This window comes from Schistocerca piceifrons, chromosome 9 (assembly GCF_021461385.2).
Source record: "Schistocerca piceifrons isolate TAMUIC-IGC-003096 chromosome 9, iqSchPice1.1, whole genome shotgun sequence".
NCBI lineage: Eukaryota > Metazoa > Arthropoda > Insecta > Orthoptera > Acrididae > Schistocerca > Schistocerca piceifrons.
In genome coordinates this window covers 130,072,119-130,081,201 of record NC_060146.1, presented here as the reverse complement: position 1 = coordinate 130,081,201, position 9,083 = coordinate 130,072,119, and positions in this window count along the sequence as shown.

The window sequence follows — 9,083 nt, the reverse complement described above, 5'->3', positions numbered from 1 at the left end:
CAGACAAAATTTCCTCGTATGACAGAGTTGCTACGTCTCGTCGGGGAAACAATTTCACTATCACACGGTATGTGGACACACCGACACAAGACAGCAAAAACGGCTGCCGCTCTTTACCTTGAATTCTGTAGGCTGCTAGATGAAAGTTGAACTGGCGAGACCACTCTTGCCACGTCTCATCGGCTGCCACGTATGGTCGAAAGGGAGGTGCAACAGCGTTTAGTGGCAGCGGTAGCGAAGAAGCGGCGGCGGCCGCATCGGTTTGAATGGTACGTTGACCCTGGACGAGCTGTCCAAGGGCATCCAGTAACGCCTGCGTCTGCTGATTCTGCAAGCGATAAAATTCGGACAGTACATCTGGAGAATGTGGCGAAGCCATGACACAATTAAATGTAAGCAATCAGAACACTTTAAAACGTCGTCAATGTTGCAAACGAATTAATACAAACTCTTTTGCTCGTCGCCAATAAATGTTGTGTCGGTAGCTGGGCCGACACCGTGAAGTTGATGGCTGAAAATGAATGCTAGACTAACGCTGTGGCCGATAGGGCACGCAAGGCTAAAGCAGACGGGCGTGAAATCTGGAACATGAAAACCTATAAATGAATAAGAAGAAAAGTATGTAGATGCTTCTTACTTATCTTTTTAATAGTCCTTGGAATACATCTCTCTTGAATACTCGTAAGCTATAGGCACTGATACAAATGGCGCCTTGCTAGTTCGTAGCCATTAACTTAGCTGATGGCTATTCTGTCTCTCGGCTAATGAGAGAGAAAGGCTTCGTACATCTGGTCGGTATCTAGGTTCTCGTACAACTGGGCGATAGCTAGGTTCGCGTACAACTGGGCGATAGCTAGGTTCGCGTACAACTGGTCGATAGCTAGGTTCGCGTACAACTGGGGTCGAGTCCTCTCTCGTATCACGAGACCTGCCTTGGTGGTGGCGCTAGGTCTGCGATCACAGTGGCGACACACGGGTCCGACATGTACTACATGGACCGCGGCCGATTTAAGCTACCACCTAGCAAGTGTGGTGTCTGGCAGTGACACCACAAAAGGTATTGAAATCTGCATGCTTTCAGAGCCAGTGGCTCCTTCTGGCAGAAGGGTTGAAGGGGGAAAATGAGAGGTTAAGGTCTTATTCCTTCTAATTCTTTTCCTTCACCCCTCCTTCTTCCTCTTCAACACTGCTGCCAAAAGGGAGCCACTGGCTCCGAAAGCTTACAAATTTCAGTATCTTTACACATGTTCTCCCGCCGTCACTTCATGAGTAGATTTTTTATCTGTCCAATTACGTTACATTTTCAAAAACTGATTATTTTCATTAATATATTAGCTCATTGCTTGTCGGTATTTCGGCCAAATATCAAAGGACGTTGGGCCACTATTGATGCATGGACTGCACATTAGTGCCAACATTGTTTGTTTTCTGTCTTTGCCCTTTTGAAACTGAGCTTGCTTGTTTGTTTGTTGAATCATTCATCATTGACTTATTTATTTCCAAGTTGAGTTTTTCGAAATATCTCAGGAACAGAGGAGCAATATTACCCATGGTCAAAACCGTAAATGCAACATTTGCGATCTGTGCATTAGACATTTTTACAGTCCCTGTATATGAATTTAACTGAACGTTGGCTCCAATATGTGGGCACTCACCCACAAATATCGACCAAAGTTGGCATCAGCATTGATACCAAAGCATGGACAAAGGAAGGTAATGCAGACTGGGTATAACTTACATCTCGTAGGGTTACATGAATTATTTGTTGATTGCTGTATCACAAGTTGTCTTCTATGACGATATTTGTCCAAAGCTATATTTCTTCAGTATCATCCAATAACAGCCATTGAACTAGTGGAAAACTGCTGATTCGGAAAATTAAGTGTCTCCAAAAAACCAGCTAGAAATGGTCCAGTCGCTGATTTGTATTCGTTCTACTTCAGTTGCCTTTCACAGTCTAATGAAGGGCACAGTGAAATAAATTAAGGGCTACTGGTACAGGCAGTAGTCTAAGCAAGCTGAAATTCGCAACTCACCAACAATGACACAGGATGACTCATAATTTTCATGTGACTGTTGTGAATATAGTGCCCAACATAATAAGTATTTTAGAACCTTGCGCTGTAGCACATAGCAGTATACCTGTCCTTATCCCACTCCACTGTTGGTAGAAGTTAATGTGGTTATACACTGCTCCAAAAAAATTTAATCTCACAAAGGGAGAGGAAGAAAAGAAACGGGTCAAGAGGATATGTGATGTTATTTCATTGATTAAAATATTGGCTCAAATTTACAAAGGACTTGACACTATGAACCCACTTAGAGGGTGACAATTATTGAATGTTATGAAAAAAAAATGTAAATTAAATACAATCTACGGTGTGCACACACTTGATTCAGCATGTAAACGTCACTTTACAGATATTTGGATTTAGGTTATGACATATTTGATATGCTTGCCATCATTAGCGACGATGCACATACGAATAGTGAAATTCTTCATGATCCGCTGAAGTGTCAGAACATTGATGCAGTCGATGACCTCCTGAATGGCTGTTTTCAGCTCGGCAATGGTTTTTGGGCTATTGCTGTACACCTTGTCTTTAATATAGCCCCACAAAAGGAGTTGCATGTGTTCAGATCTGGAGAATATGACAACCAATCGAGGCTGATGGTTCAAATGGCTCTGAGCACTATGGGACTTAACATCTGAGGTCATCAATCCCGCTGAGGCCGATGCCGATGGCCTCTGGGTACCCCAGAGCCAGAATGTGCTCCCCAAAGTGCTACTCCACACACACTCCTACATTGATGGGGTCAAGCACCATCTTGTATGAACCACATCTTGTCGAAGCCAGGGTCACTTTGGATAATGGAGATGAAATCCTCTTCCAAAACTTCCACATACCACTCAGTAGTCACTTTGCTATCAAGGGATATTGCACCAATCATTCTGTGACTGGACACTGCACACCACACAGTCACCCATTGAAGGTGAAGAGACTTCTCAATCATGAAATGCGGATTCTCAGTCCCCCGAATGCGCCAATTTTGCTTATTGATGAATCCATCCAAATGAAAGTGGGCTTCATTGCTTAATCAAACCTTATCCACATCAAACTCCTGTTAGTTACTTCTGTGGCCAATACTGTTGGTGAAACACAACTGCTGTTGCATAGCCCTGGAGCTTAACAGCCGATGGGTTTGAATATTGTATGGAAAGAGAATCAGATCTTCAACAATAATTTGTCGCAGTGTCTCCTGGTTGATTCCCACCTGTTATGCAGCTCATCTGATCAATTTCCTGGGACTGGTTTGAAACACAGCACCTGTCTTCTCAATGTTTCCATGCGTTTTCACCCCTTTTTGACAAATGCTATTGCCAACACAAGTCATCATGAACACTGCCCGTTCTCTCAAACTTGTGATCAAATTCTTCATTGTTAGCACACTTGGACAAGCTTTCTTCAGCTTGAATTTTCTTTAAGCTGCAGTTGGCCTTTTAGGTGCGTGCATAATAGGCCTCTACAAGTGCTATAGGCTCATGCCTGCTGTACTGTGACATTTTAACATGCAAATGGCTGACAACAACAAGGCACGTGCGCAAGCTAATTCCCATCATGCTGTGCAGTTTGAATGTCATAATGCAAACCATTCAGAAGTTATGATGATTTTATTTCATATAGCTGAATAATTGTCACCCTGTAGCAGTATGATGTTGCACCCAGTCCTGGATGTGTGCACATATTTGGTTGGGAAAGATGTGTTAAAGCCATCATATCCTCTCCTGAAGTAAGGTAGCCCACAACAGTCATAACCAGTCCTCGATATCCTGGATACTAGCACAGGGATGGAGTTGACATCCGAGTTGATCACCCACGTGTTCTATCAGGGTCAGATCTGAGGATCATGCTGACCACAGGAATACCTCAGCATCACGCAGGCAGTTCACAGAAGCGCATTCCATATGTGAATGAGCATTGTACTGTCACTAGATGGCACCACGATACTGTCACACGAGAGGCAACATGCAAGTTTGCAGGAAGTACGTGAGGTACCATTGTGCCATCAGAACTCCCTCGATCACTACCGGGCACAACCTGATACTTGATGGCTTTCTACACCGTGACGCCAGGGGTAAAACCATCATCCCTCTCCGAAACATTGGAAGGATGGGACCCTTCCGCTGGTTTCCACTGGTCATGGCACCTTTCCAAATGCGTCCGTTTGTGTTGTGTTAGCAACAGCCTACATATAGGATAATACGTCCCTAGACCGGCTCTTGCTAGTTTCTTACCAGTTGTGCAGGACAACACAGAATGTTGCAGGGAGTCCATTACTTTTTTTCATATGGCAGACAGAGGTGCGAATGCTTCACAGTGCAATCTGTGCACTATATGGCAATTGTCCCTCGTGATCAGATGCAGTTGTCTGGATCCTTGACAAGGTGTACGCCTGCTCTCACGTTTCCGTGCAGTGTGACATCGGGCCACTTTTACATCCACATCTCCACAAGTCTGGATATTGCACGATTTGACCAGCCAGCCAAATAGAGATTCACAGTAATGGCCCTTCAGAATTATCTCAGGTGCTGATAATGCTGGGTCAAACGAGTATACCGCATCTCCGTGTCCTTCACAGTAACCACTCGACATCCAATGCAGTTTATGTCCCTTATACACCCTGCCATGCTTCATAACAACACCAAACATGAATGACACTAAAGCGGTCAGGCGATCATTCTAGTTGTTACAGGGCATTGCAGTTATCATTTACATACCTGCTGATGTACGTGCACAAAGTTACATTGATGTCCGACTGTGTCTTCTCAATTCATTACTTTTTTTGTCAGCCAGAGTATCTGTTCCTTTAAGTATTAGACTACACATTGAATGGTTCAGAGTCTGATCCTCAGTTGGTCCAAAGAATTTATTTTATTACTTATCACATCTTTCACCTCTAGCAATGATTTGTTAATATAAGAAACCCCAGGTAGGAATATCAACAGTGTCAGAAAAGACAGATTGCTACCAGCAAAAGAGAAATGTACACGATACATACACCCAAGGAAGCACACCCCATGCACACACAACCGCCAACTATGGTCAGAATACATGTCCGAAGGAGCATTGCATCACAATCTAGAGCACAGGCACTGCAATACTATATTTATCTGCTGACACAGGGCAAGCAACTTTGAAGTAAAATGTCTCCCCTGTATGCGATTATACATAGTGGATGTACAACTGTAGGTTGTAGACACACTGTTGACGACATATAGATGTTTGGGTCGGGTTGTGAGTCGTGCTCAGGCAGCCAAACAGTAAGGTGCACAATAAGTGGGAAATCCACATTCGAGTCCCAGTCGGGCCCAAATTTTCATTGTCATATTTCCATTAGACACTCAATGGTAATTCATATTCGCAACTGTGAATACATTTCACATATAAAACTAAATATTCAAAACTGATGAAAATGAAAACATACATCAGGAACATGTGTACCAACACTAAAAAAAAACATTCAAAATTGGATGTATAAAGCCCACAAAATTTAAAAATTCCCATTACTCGGACCTCGTATAGACAGTTGTTTTTCGCTCACTTCATTTGTGAGTGGAATGGGAAAGGAAATGATGGGTGATGGTGCAAGAGGGCAACTGTCATGCACCATTCAGTGGCTTGCAGAGTATATATGTAGATGTACACAGCATGCTGCTGATGGAAGATGATATCTAATGTGCCACTACAGTCAACGATGAGTAGGTCAAGCCTCAGTGATCACCTAACCTCAAACCTCCAGATTTTTCTGTCTGGGGTCGCCTCACAAGTAAAGTGTACAGTACTGCCACTGGTACAATTGAAGAACTGGAGCAACAATTTCTGCAGCCAAGTTGAGCTTTCAGAGAAGATTCGGGGGTGTTTGAATGAATTCGTAACTCACTGCAGAGACAAGTGCATTTTGCATCCAAATGTGAGGACTACACACAGAGCACATTAGCATGTAGAAGTGTACAGTATATTCTAACTTGCTGAACTTGTACTATTCTTTGTGTTAAGGTTGGCCAATGATGAAATTTGAGTCTATTTAGATGGGGACATAAATGAAAAGTTTAAATTTCAAATAATTTGTACTAGACAGGACAGTGTTTCATACTGAAACCAGGAGCAGCTTGTACCCACACTTTCATAAGTATATCCCAGATGGCTTGTTTGGGGATCCACGCTTAATGGAAGGTTTTTGCTTCAATTATCCCACACTGTGACTCATTTCAGTTTTCCCTAAAATTGTGATGCACTTGGTAAATGTGGTGACTGATGTTAGTAATCGTCTTCTCAAATAAATGATGACTTTTCTCTACCATTCAATACTTAATTTTTGATAACTCTATACCATTCCCTCAAGTGATGCACTTGGTAAATGTGGTGACTGATGTTAGCAATCGTCTTCTCAAATAAATGATGACTTTTCTCTACCATTCAATACTTAAATTTGATAACTCTATACCATTCCCTCAAGTCTGAGGATACCATTATTCACAAACTACGCAGGCATCTGCTAAGTAACACCAATTTTTCCTAATACCTATGTAAAGTGAGAGTATCAAGAATAAAGTTTGCACAGCATGATGCAGTGCACAATAAGTTTACACCTTGTCATTTGTTCTGTTTTCAGACACGTGCGTACAATTATATACTTCCAATATGCAATTTTTCCTTTTTAAAAAAGCATTCAGATTTCAAAATATCTGTTATGTGGAAACTAAGTCAGAGCTCTCCTCTTTTATTCTTGTAAACAATTGTTATTGTATTTATTCTCTACATTAGATACATGGATTACCTCTTGTGCTCTATCTGGACTTTTGCCATTTAACAGAACAGGCACAACATATTTGGGGGGAGAGGAGGGGCGGAGGGAGGGGGGGGTGAGAGAGGGGGAGGGGGAGAGAGAGAGAGAGAGAGAGAGAGAGAGAGAGAGAGAGAGAGAGAGTGGTGTATGTTTGGCACTCCCATATAGTAGAGATGCTGAGTTACAGATAGGCACAACAACAAGACTGTCACAATATAGGCTTTCAGCCAACAAGGTCATAGTCGAAAATAGAGTGGCAACTCAGTGTGGGGTAAGGAGGAGGCTGGGGCGGGGAGGAAGAGGTACAGCAATGTAGGGGTGGGGAACAGGGAAGTGCTGTAGGGGAGCGCGCAAGGACTAGGTGCTGAAAGGGTAGGGACTAGGTGCAGTTCGGGGGTTAGACAGGGGAAGAGAAGAGGTGTGTGGGGAGGGAAGACTAGCGGAATAGGAGAGAAGTAAAAAGACTGGGTGCATTGGTGGGATGATTGCTGTGTAGTGCTGGAATGGGAACAGGGATGGGCAAGAAAAATGACTGACGAGGGTTGAGACCAGAAGGGTTACGAGGTTATATTGCAGGGAGCGTTCCGCCCTGTGCAGTTCAGAAAAGCTGGTGTTGGTGGGAAGGATCCTATGGCACATGCTGTGAAGCAGACATTGAAATGAAGAACGTCATGTTGGGTAGTGTGCTCAGCTACAGGGTGATCCACTTGTTTCTTGTCCACAGTTTGTCAGTGGCCATTCATGCGGGCAGACAGCTTGGTGGTTGTCGTGCCCACATAGAATGCAGCACAGTGGTTGCAGCTTAGCTTGTGGTTCACATGACTGGTTTCATAGGTAGCCCTGCCTTAGATGGGATAGGTGCTGCTTGTGACCAGACTGGAGTAGGTGGTGGTGGGAGGATGTACGGGACAGAGCTTGCATCTAGGTCTATTACAGGGGTATGAGCCATGAGGTACGGGATTTGGAGCAGGGGTTGTGTAAGGATAGACGAGTATATTGTGTAGGTTCGGTAGATGGCGGAATACCACCGTGGGAGGGACATTCAGGGGACAATGAGAGGTAGTCGAAACCCTGGCAGAGAATATAATTCAGTTACTACAGCCCTGGGCAGTACTGAGTTATGAGGGGAATGCTCCTCTGTGGCCGGACGATGAGACTTTTGGAGGTTGTGAGGACTAGAAAGATAAGGCACGGGAGATTTGTTTTTGTACAAGGTTGGGAGGATAATTATGGTCTGTGAAGGCTTCAGTGAGACGATCAGTACATTTCGAGAGGAACCGTTCATCACTGCAGGTGTGACAAGCACAGGTGGCTAAGCTGTACGGAAGGGAGTTTTGGTATGGTGTGGAGGTATTGCATGGGGTTAGTAGGTTTGATGCAGTCAGGGGTACTTATGTAGCCTATGCTTGAGGTGGTGGCCAACATGTAGGAAGGTGGAGGATTCTGGGTGTTTAGGAAGGATTCCTCTAGATCACCCAGGAATAGGTTGCTGCCTTGCGGGTGCCATAGCCGTACCCCACATTTCTTTGTTGGTAATGCCTTCGAAGGAGAAGTAATTGTGGGTGAGGATATAGTTGGTCATGGTAACTAGGAAGGAGGTTGTTGGTTCCAGGTAATACGCCGAAGGTGTCGGTGTACAATAGCAGAGATTCTCTCAATGGAGGCACAAACCGGCCACAATGGGGCATCCTGGGTGGTTTGGTTTATGGACTTTAGAAAGCACGTAGAAGGTACGAATGTGGCGAGTGGTAGGGGTGAGCAGAGAGATGGACTCTGGGGAGAGGTACTAAGTTTTGACAAAATTTAAGGATACTCCATTTGATTTTGAACCACCTTTCACTGTTTTAAAATTCTTTATTAGCTGATTTTTTTTTAGTAAGACTACTGATATTTTTTATTCCTAAACCTCTATCTCAAAAATGGCAAAATTTATATTTTCTGACAGTGCAAGTGGAATGTCATTTATGTATACCAGTAACAACAGACAACCCAAAAAATTGAATCCTACAATATACTAATCCGATTGTCTCAAATTTCGAGTGCCTGTTATTATGTGATCAATTTGGAAGTGATTTCTTTCTGGAGACTTGAAAGTGTGCGACACAAAAGGGATGAAAACACATGGTCAGCTAAGTGGTGTCAAAAATATTACATCATAGCACTTTGAGATGTAAATGAGAGCCCTCACTTATTATCTCTTATACAAGGAAGGACAGTAATAAAAGAGCTGTATA